This window comes from Carlito syrichta, unplaced genomic scaffold (assembly GCF_000164805.1).
Source record: "Carlito syrichta isolate Samal-C Ts95f unplaced genomic scaffold, Tarsius_syrichta-2.0.1 Scaffold287386, whole genome shotgun sequence".
Classification (NCBI taxonomy): domain Eukaryota; kingdom Metazoa; phylum Chordata; class Mammalia; order Primates; family Tarsiidae; genus Carlito; species Carlito syrichta.
The window spans coordinates 18738-29221 of record NW_007231482.1 but is presented as its reverse complement, the minus strand read 5'-3'; the positions used below and the strand labels follow the sequence as shown (position 1 = coordinate 29221).

General features: G+C 35.1%; 1 pseudogene; it reads right to left on the bottom strand.

Moving 5' to 3' along the window:
• The window catches only part of LOC103254722, a 75738-nt pseudogene extending 69367 nt beyond the window's left edge, over positions 1-6371 (bottom strand).
• Positions 6372-10484: the final 4113 nt, after the last annotated feature.

The following is a 10484-nucleotide window of genomic DNA, read 5'->3' as shown; positions in this document are numbered from 1 at the left end:
AGCTGGGATTGGTGGCTCAGCCTGTAATCCCTGTGCTTTGGGAGACTGAGGTGAGTGGATTGCCTGAGCCCGCGGGTTCGAGACCCGCCTGGACAACTTGGTGAGACCTCATCTCTACAATAAATAAAAAAAATTAGCCGGGCATGGTAGCGTGTGCCTGTAGTTCCAGTTACTTGGAAGGCCGAGGCGGAAGGATAGCTGGAGCCCAGCAGGTTGAGGTTGCGGTGGCCAGGAGTGGCCACTGCACTCCAGTATGGGCAACAGAGTGAGATGCCAACTCAAAAACAAAACAAAACAAAACAAAAATAAACAACAACAACAAAAAATTAAGACATAGAAATGACTATCTATCAGCTTTTTTATTATTTAATTTATTTGTAATAAATGTGATATTTGGTTCTCCATTTGTTTATTTCCTTTGATTTTTCTCATTTTGTTGCAAATTTGGGTACAGCAAAGGGTATGTTATTTCATTTCCATCTTCAAATTCCAAAGGAAATACTTTTCAGAAGTTGTGAGAATAATCAGCAAGCATAGGCATTCAATTACTCATTAAAAACACTTTCCATATTTTATAAATTTAATATGACGACCAAAATCCCTGAAGAGAAGATTAAAAAAAAAAGATTAGTGTCATAAGAAAAGTGAACATTGCTCTTGAATGTACTTTTCCTTATCTTTTAAATGAGATTTTGGAAGAAGAGCTATTTTTACAGTGTCCTTTACATCCATCTTTTTTTCATTCCTGTCTGTCACTACCAAAGTTTGTATATTCCTTCTCTATGTCTTTATTATTTAAGGTTTCCTATGTAGTTGTTCACATACTTTTTTTAATCTCCTAACTTATCCCCATATCAACATCTTTCCATTCATCATAGCAATACCAGGCTTATATTTTTTAGTCTACAGGTAAAAGATAACCACATCATTAGTGCTATACATAACCTTTTTTGCCCAAAAGTTTTACTATATTCACACTTCCCAGACTATGGTCTAGTCTCCTCACTCTGGTATTTATGTTTTGCAAAAGACTAGTCTCTGCTTAACTTTCCATTTTTACATATTACTATTCTCTGAATACATAACATTCCTTTTGGCATAATCTTTATATTATTTTTCTAAAGGCACTGCACACTTTCTTAATTCCAGATGTTTTCCCTAAGTTAGCACTATGTAGATTGACCATTTCATTTTCTTTTGTGTTGCCTGTTAATTTGAAAATATTTTTTTTAAATTAAAAACTGTGTATTTATTCTTTTTTATTAAAAAGATATGGGGTACAATTCAGGGTTAGGTATACAAATGTTGATTATGCAGATACCCTTGTTGATTGTGTGCCCCTCCTTCCCCTAGCAGTCTCCCTCAAGTGCCAATCTTAACTTCCCCTCCCCTGACAGTTTCCCACTACTGTCAATCCCTTTCTTATAGTATTATGATAATTGTTCAAGGTCCACTTATGAGTGAGAACATATGGTACTCTGTTCTTTTTTTCTGTGATAGATCACTGAGCACGATAGACTTTAAATCCATCCAAGCTGCTGCAAAATCCTTATGTTTGTCCTTCTTTATGACTGCATAATATTCCATTGTGTATATGTACCACATTTTAAAAAATCCAGTCCAGATTCAATAGGCAATATGGTTGGTTCCATGTTTTTGCTATTGTGAATAGAGCTGCAAAAAGCATATGTGTACAGGTATCTTTTTGTAGAATGATTTGAGTTCTTCTGAGTGTATTCCCAGTGGGAGAATTTCTGAGTCATGTGGTACAAGAATAGACACTTCTTAATGGAAGATATATGGGCAGCCAACAGACACATGAAAAAGTGCTCAGCCTCACTAATCATCAGAGAAATTCAAATCAAAACCACATTGAGATAACATCCAGTAAGAATGGCCATCATTAATAAATCAAACAACAACAGATGCTGGCAAGGATACAGAGAAAAAGGTACACTTCTACACTGCTGGTGGGAATGCAAACTAGTGCAACCTTTTTGGAAGACAGTGTGGTAATTTCTGAAAGAACTAGAAATTTGAAAATTCTTTAACATTTTCCTCCTTCTCAAGACCCCCTAACCTAACCCTCATAAGCAGGCTCACTCTTGATATAGCTCTGATTTACTCACCTGGTTCAGGCATTGCAAACATAAATACTCGGAGCCAAGTGAGTAATATAAAGTTATGTGAGCCTCCCCCACCACAGAGGAGACAGGTGGGACAACAGCTATCTACAACACTTGATTGCCATTTGAATGAGGATCTACTACTAGGCAACTATTGCTAGGTTATTGCATATGAAAGCCTTTCTTATTATCACTATAATGCTTAAAATTTATATTTGTAGGTTTACATTCTTTTGAAATACTATCTGCTATTTCAATACTTATTAAAACTTGATTTTGGTTCAACATATTCTAAGCTGCTTTCTGTTCACATCAACTTTTCTATGCATAAATTCTTTCTGCCAAATGAGACAGCAAGTGTCTTATGATTCTAATTTTGTTTTATGTAACTCTCTACTTTTTTAGTATCTATTATTAGAGTCCTAGACTGAGTAGGTATGAGGGAACCCATAAGTTTAGTGACAAAAACTGACCAAGTTTTGCAATAATTTTCAAAAATTTTGGATGGTTCACAAATGGTGAGTATTTTTCAGGACCGTGAGTCCAATTTGCCAGGGATTTTCTTAAAAATACTGCCTCAAGAGTAGAGACTGAGGAATTACTCACTTCCTCTTGAGACAGAGCAGGGTTAAGACTCAGCCTTTCTCACATGCTTTAACCACCACATTTTGCAATAACACTTCAGGTGGAGTCATCCTACAGACCACAGTCTTGAAAACATTTTTGAAAATAAACAATATTTCACTATAAATGTTGCTTGGGGTGATAACCCTTCTCCCACATATGCACAAGGGACAAGACAGTGTCTAAGTGTTGGCTTTATTATAATACTAAAATACCCACTCCAGGTAGGGCTTATTCACCATTTTTGTACACACAATGTGTGAAGTATGTGTCTACACTACTCTTGTGTGGTTAGAGGTCCTTGCTAATGAAGCAAATATACCTTTCCTTTGACATTATACTCCTCCCTTTATCTAATACAAGACCCTGGCCAGACTTATTTAAGAGCAGGCCATAGAACTCTTCCCCTTGAGCTGTCTCCCTTGTGAAAGCCTCCAATAAAGCCTTGTCTGGGAATCTGTTTGGCTTCTTGTCAATTACTATTACATGAGAGTATAAGAATCTGTGATCAGTAACATTCTCATCACCCAAAAGAGCATCAAGGCTGTTCTTTTGCTCCAAGATATAGAAATAGCATGAAAATGAAGTTTGTCCATGTGAATCACATGGAGAATTAAGCAAATATACATGTTACTGCACTACTCCTGCCATTGACATCAATTTTCTGTTCCAGAATAAGATATATTTGATATGAACTGTGCTCATATTGGCCACAATGTTATCAAACCATTATTTGTTCTTTTGCCTGACAGAAGCTTTTCATTTAATTTTAGATTGAGAAATAACAGCTAGAGTGGTCACAGTATATCTGTAAGAGATACAAGATAAAAAGAAAAAAAAAAGGAAAAGAAGAAGGGAGGAAGAAAGGAAGGAATTACTACATCAGGAATTATTATCAGGTACTGGGAGATGACCTGTAAGCCCAAGGAAGGAAAAAAGGTAAGGAAGGAAGGTAAGAAGGAAAAGAAGCAGGCTTGAGGTGTTCAAACTGAGACAGAGCAGAGCTAGAATTTGACTTCCCTCACATACTTTAACTACCATGAAATATCTTTTAAGATAAATAATGTATCACCATAAATCTTGCTAAAAATGATAGCTTCCTGGCTTCTACACCTGCATGCATACAAGAACCAGAGAGTCCCTGATTGTAACACTTGCTTCATTTTAGTATTAAAATCCCCACACCAGTCAGGACTTCTCCACCATTTTTTTGTACAAGCAACATATGAAGAATTATGTATGTACACTATGCTTGCCTGATTGAAACCCCTTTCTAATTATGTTGACATACCTTTGTTTTGACTTACATCCCTCCCCTTATCTAATAAAATGCCCTGGACAACAACCTTCCAAAAGCCAGTCAGAGAACTCTTCCTTCTTTGTTGTCTTCTTTGTCAGTCAAAAACCCCCAGTAATGCCTTTTCTGGGTCTCTTCTTGGTCTCTCACACATTTCTATCACATGAGAGCCTAAGAACCTGCAACTGGAAACAAAACCAGCTCCTAGGAGATAGCCTATAAGCCCTCACAATATCCTTCCCAGGATGTTTGTATAACTAGGACTTGGGTCTACTGGATAGCTTACGCTGACCATGTAATTTATGGTAGATATTTGCTTTCATTTGCCTAGGGGCCTGAACCACTCTGTCTCAGTTTTACATCAGTGAGGGTGGGAAGCAGGAGATGGAATATTTAAGATCAGCCATGCATGCATAATATGCCCAATTGACTGATCCCTCATATACAGCCTGAACACCAAGACTTTGTGGGCTTCCTTGATAAACAAGACTTCATACGTGTTGTCACCCATAGTGTTTGGGAGAATTAGTTATTGCCTATTTTACTCCACTGGGAGAAGACAGTTGGAAGGTTGTGCCTGATCTCTCCTGGACTCTACCCTATGCATCTTTTGATTCTGCTGTTTTTAATTTGCATCTTTTAATTGTAATAAACAGTAACAACAAGTATATCAGTTTTTCTGGGTTTTATGAGTCCTAGTGAATCACTGAACCTGGGGAGAGTCTTGGGGATCCCCACCATGAGAGATCTCACATGTCATAGAAGAGCCATTAACAAGACATAAGGCTTATTTGTAAAAACAATTTCAAATAGAGCTAAACTATGACACAAGGAACATCAGTAATTTGTAATCTAAATTTTCTACTGGATTTATTTGGAAGTCAAAAGAAATACAAAAAGTTGACTGTCAATTATTTATCCATGTAATACCACACAATCACTTTGTTACTCATATGTGTCTCCATATTTGTTTCTATGTGTATGTTTTTGTCAATACTTATAGTTGCATCTGTATCTATGTCTATTTATATCTACCAGAAACTCAGTTGGGTGCAATTTATAAGTTCATTGATGAATTATGCAAAAATAGTGATAAACAACTGAATTTTTATTCATCACTGGAATATAATCTATAGACTACTTACTATACTTACTATACTTATTACAATCTCTGTACAATTCTCCAAAATATTATGTAAGCCTCTTTCTTTTAAAATAAGTCAACTTTGAGTATTAACTAAATTTTTTGGCAACATAGCAATTTATTGTGTGGACGACTGTTAATGCTTTATAAACAATTCTGTTCATTATAACAATTTAAGTTTACATAGCCTAAATAAGCACTCCAATGTTCACTGTATGCTCGCTAGCAAAAACAGATTACAAGCATTCCAGTGTTGCTGTTATTTTGATAGTGTGATCTATGTGTGAACAGTTTTCTTCACTTAATTCTGTCAAAGCGAAAACAAAAGCATATATGCAATATACATATTCTTCCCTAAAAAAACTTATATTTTAATGCCATATGATATCTGATGTTTATTTCAACTTGACTTTTCATTAAACAAGTTTCCATATATATTGCATCTGTAAAGTTTTTAGTCTAAATACACTAGTGTTTCCAATGGCATATATTTTTTAACAAAGATCAGTTCATATTCTTTCAATTTGTAGATTCTTTCCAATGCACACAGTTTAACATCAAATAATGTTTTAGCTGATTAAAGACTTTAGACATCTTTTCCATTTGTACTTTCAAAAGATCTGTGGTTTAAGTAAAGGCAATGGACTCTTCACATCTGTAAGCTTCTCACCATGTCTTTATAGTTTATATTTTGATGTATGATTTTCCAGTCATTACAGATACTGAAAATTTAGAGTATAAATTCTCTGATATTGAAAAAACTTGGAATAACAATGAAAAACTTTGCCCCATTCTTCTCATCTATAGGGTTTCCTTAAATATGGATGCTCATATGTCAGTCAAGTATTGAATGAGAGCTAAAGACTTTGTCACATTTCTCTCATTTTTATGGTTTCTCCTTAGTATGAATTCTCACATGTCCAGCAAGTCATATATGAGAGCAAAAGGATTTACCACATTCTTCACATTTGTAGGGTTTCTCAACAGTATGGATCTTGACATGGTGAGCAAGTCCTGAAGGATAGTGAAAGGCTTTGACACATTTTTCACAATTGTGGGGTTTCTTTCCAGTATGGATGATCATGTGTCCAGTCAATATTTTTGTGAGAGTGAAAGGCTTTGCTATATTTTTCACATTTGTACGGTTTCTGTCCAGAATGGATCTTGATGTGTTGATCATGTCCTGAATGATAGGGAAAGACTTTGCCACATTCTTCACATTTGTAGGGTTCCTCAACAGTATGGATCTTAACACATTGAGCAAGTCCTGAAGGAGAGTGAGATTTTGCCATATTTTTTGCATTTGTAGGGTTTCTCTACAGGGTTTCTCTATATGGTGGTCATATGTCCAGTCAATTTTTTGTGAAATCGAAAGGTTTTGCCACATTCTTCACATTTGTAAGGTCTATCTCCAGTATGGATCCTCATATGTATAGCAAATCCTTTATGAGCTCAAAAGGCTTTGCAACATTCTTCACACTTGTAGGGTATCTCTCCAGTATGGATAGTCTTATGTTCAGTTAATACTTTAGGAGAGTGAAAAGATTTGCCACATTCTGCACATTTGTAGGGTTTTATCTCATTATGCACCTTGATATGTTGAGTAAGTTTTGAATGGAAACAAAAGGCTTTGCTACATTCTTCACATTTGTAGGGCTTCTCTCCAGTATGGATGGTCATGTGTCCCGCAAATTCTTTGGGGAGTGAAAGACTTTTCCACATCCTTCACATTTGTAGGGTTTCTCTCCAGTATCGATACTTTGCTGTCAATTAAAACTGGAGTGCTAATGAAAAGATTTGTCACAATCTTCACACGTGTAGGGTTTCTCTCCAGTATGGATGATCTTATGTCCAGCATATCCTTTGTGAGAGCAAAAACCTTTCCCACATTCTTCACATTGGTAGGGTTTCTCACCAGTATGGATCCTCGTATGTACCCTAACCCTAACCCTGAAGGTTTGGCTAATGTGTTGTGTCTCTTCACATCCCAGGGCTCTTTCCTTTGCTCCAGACACACGATCAGGTCTGGTTTAGAGACAGCAAGGCCCAGAAAAATCAGGTTTCTGTAGTTCTCTAACATCACAGTCCTGTGCAATATTCACTGAGGGGGATTCAGGCATTCCCACTCCTCTGGAGAGAATTTTATGGTCACATCCTTAAATGTCAACAGCCCCATCTCCTGGCTTCTGAATGTTCTGGCATTCTCCCTATGAATTTTTAACTTAATTTTTAAAAGACTTTTGCAGGTATCTTTTTTGCAGCTCTATTCACAATAGCAAAAACATGGAACCAACCACGTTGCCCATTGAAGCTGGACTGGATAAAGAAAACGTGGTACAAATACACAATGCAATATTATGCAACCATAAAGAAGGGCAAATATATGGACTTTGCAGCAACTTGAATAGATTTGAAGTCGATCATACTCAGTGGTCTATCACAGAAACAACAGTACCATATGTTCTCACTCATATGTGGACCTTGAACAATTATAATACTATAAGAAAGCATTTGGCAGTAATGGGAAACTGTCAGGGGAGGGGGCTGGGTTTGGCAGTTGAGGGAAACTGCTAGGGGAGGGAGGGGAATACCTCATCAACAAGGGTACCTGTGTAATCAATGTTTGTATACCTAACCCTGAATTGTACCTCACATCTTTATAATAATAATAAAAAAGACTTTTCTCTTCACTATATATAGTCTGTCCTCAATCTGTTGTTAACAATAGGGGCTGCTTTTACAAGTCCCATGAATCAGTAAAATTCAGTTCCTTGTCTAGGGTTGAAATTTCTGTGAGAAAGTGTAAAGAATAAAAATGATATTTTATTTTAAACTTACCACCTATCAACGCAAAAGAAACACTCATTCATGTAAGTTTTGTTATTTGTAGCACAAACATATGCTGTTATATTAGGGCAGTTTACTTCATAAAGAGGACCCACAGGGTGATACATTCGACATGGGGGCTGCAAATATAAAATATAAAAATAACAAATAATAAGTTATCCACATCTATTCTTATCCACATCTATTCCTGTTACTCTGTCTCAAGTAGGAAATCTTACAAGTGTCACATTTTACAAGTCCATTGATTTTTTCAAGGATTTCTTGTGCTCTGGGCTTCCATGAGGTCAGATGTTTTTCTGACTATATGTTCCTAACCCATTCCATTCTCTCCTACAATCATAATTACTAATATCCCTGCTTAACTTCAAATGCAAAGATGTTCACTTAACCTTGATGTCCAATTCCAGTTACTCATTGTAAAAAGTTCATGAGTATAGATATTTATGTGTTTGTGAACTTTGAGAGAATAGACTCAAATGTAATTGGTAAGAATGAGGATTCTGTGTTAACACTGGGAATAAATCCTGGATTTGTTATTGTTTAGTTTTGTTGCTTTGAGCAAGTGGCAGGCATTGTTTTACTTAATACTCAGACATATATTTGCTCAATATATTTTATTGACAGCACTTATATTTAGTTTACTAAACTATATTATTATCTTAGAATGTTTGTGTTACATAGAAGCAAATCTAAGTCTTGAGAGGTTAAGTTACACACCCAAGGTCACATAAAACCCCTCCATTCGACTTTGCCTCCATGAAGTTTTAGATTTTTCATGTCAAGAGAGTGACTAGACTGCAGTGAAAATATGGAACTGAGAAGTTTAAATTTACCTTAGGCCATTTAAGTTTGTCTTTTCGTTTGAAGATTCCTGCAAATAAAGGGCAGACACAGTAAGGTAAAAGAAATGGTTCTGCATGGAATATAATTTTACCCACCAAAGTTGTTGGTTGAGTGAAGAAATGTAATTTAATTACTCATTTGCACAAAAGTATGCAAAAGAATTTATGGCAACAGAATTTGTAGGTGCATCTTTTTGTTAGCCACTTTGTCCATCTATTTATATTTTATTTTATTTTTGCAATCTTGACTTTATTTATAAATTTGCTATGTCATTGAGGAAAGGGTAAAAACTGTGGGGATGTATTTATAACTTATGAGCCATTTTATTTTCAGTAAGGCACTTGATTTTTTTTGGCTTTGGTATCCTTTTCACTACAGTTGGAATAATTATATGCATTTTTAAGATTGTTGTAAAAATTAAATATGATACAGTGAGTAAGGTGTTCTGACAGTTTCTACCAAGATGCTAAACTAATGAGGGCACAATAATAAGAAGAAAACTGAAGGAGTTCTCTGACTTTTAGGAGACTGATTTTGTAGCCTGGTTTTAAGAGGGTGCTAGTGCTGCTGAGGGGGGATGCAGGTGGTGAACAGTTGGCTCTGAAAAAATGAAGTAAGGAAAGACCTACTGTAGTTCTTCTCTTACTTATCTCTCACTGTTTAAAGGTATTTCAAATATTATACAATAAAGCAATTTTCAAAAGTTATAATTTCCAAAAGTTAAAAAAGAAATCCTAAATGATATTTAAAAATCTGCCCAAGAAGCAAATAATAAGCCTACCAATCTTTCCAGAAAAAGATTATGCTGATTACATTATACTCTTTCAGAGAATAAAAAAAGATGGAATGTCTTATCTACTTCTAAATAGCCAGAGTATTTTTAATAACACAAGCAGATTAAATATAATTATAAGAAAAACACCATCATTTAGTAAAAATAAAATCACACATATATACTGTATACCATATACAAGTCTAAACTCCAAATAAAACAGGATCTGAACACAAAACATAAAATCATACAAGAATTAAAATCCAATGTGTCAGAATATTTCTTTGATCTTAATGTAGGAAAGACTTTTAAACAATGACTCATTAATCTAAGTGCAATAACAGAAAACACAGATGCATTCCATTACACAAAAACAAAAATAACTTTATGGCCAAAAATTAACATGCACAAACTAAAATATATATTTCACAAAGAGCTACTATCCCTAATATATAAAGATCTCTTTAAAATTTAGGGAACTAAATCATTTGAAAAACTAGTTGAAGAATAGACAATAAACATGCACACATATTCACAAGCACATACCCAACAAAGACACAGCAATTGTTTTTAAATTTTTAAAAGACATTCAACCTCACTCATGACAAGAAAAAATGCTAATTAAAACTACACTGAAATGCTATTTCTGATTTATCAGGCTAGATGTTGAGAAATAGGTACTTTCATATATTGCTGCTGGAAAGCAAACTGATACATTTATGGAATGAGATTGACAATATTGAACAAAGCTATATTTGCATTTGCATTTGATTAGTCAATTCCAGTTCAAGGAATTTTCCCAGAAGTTATACCCCCAACAATACAAAAATA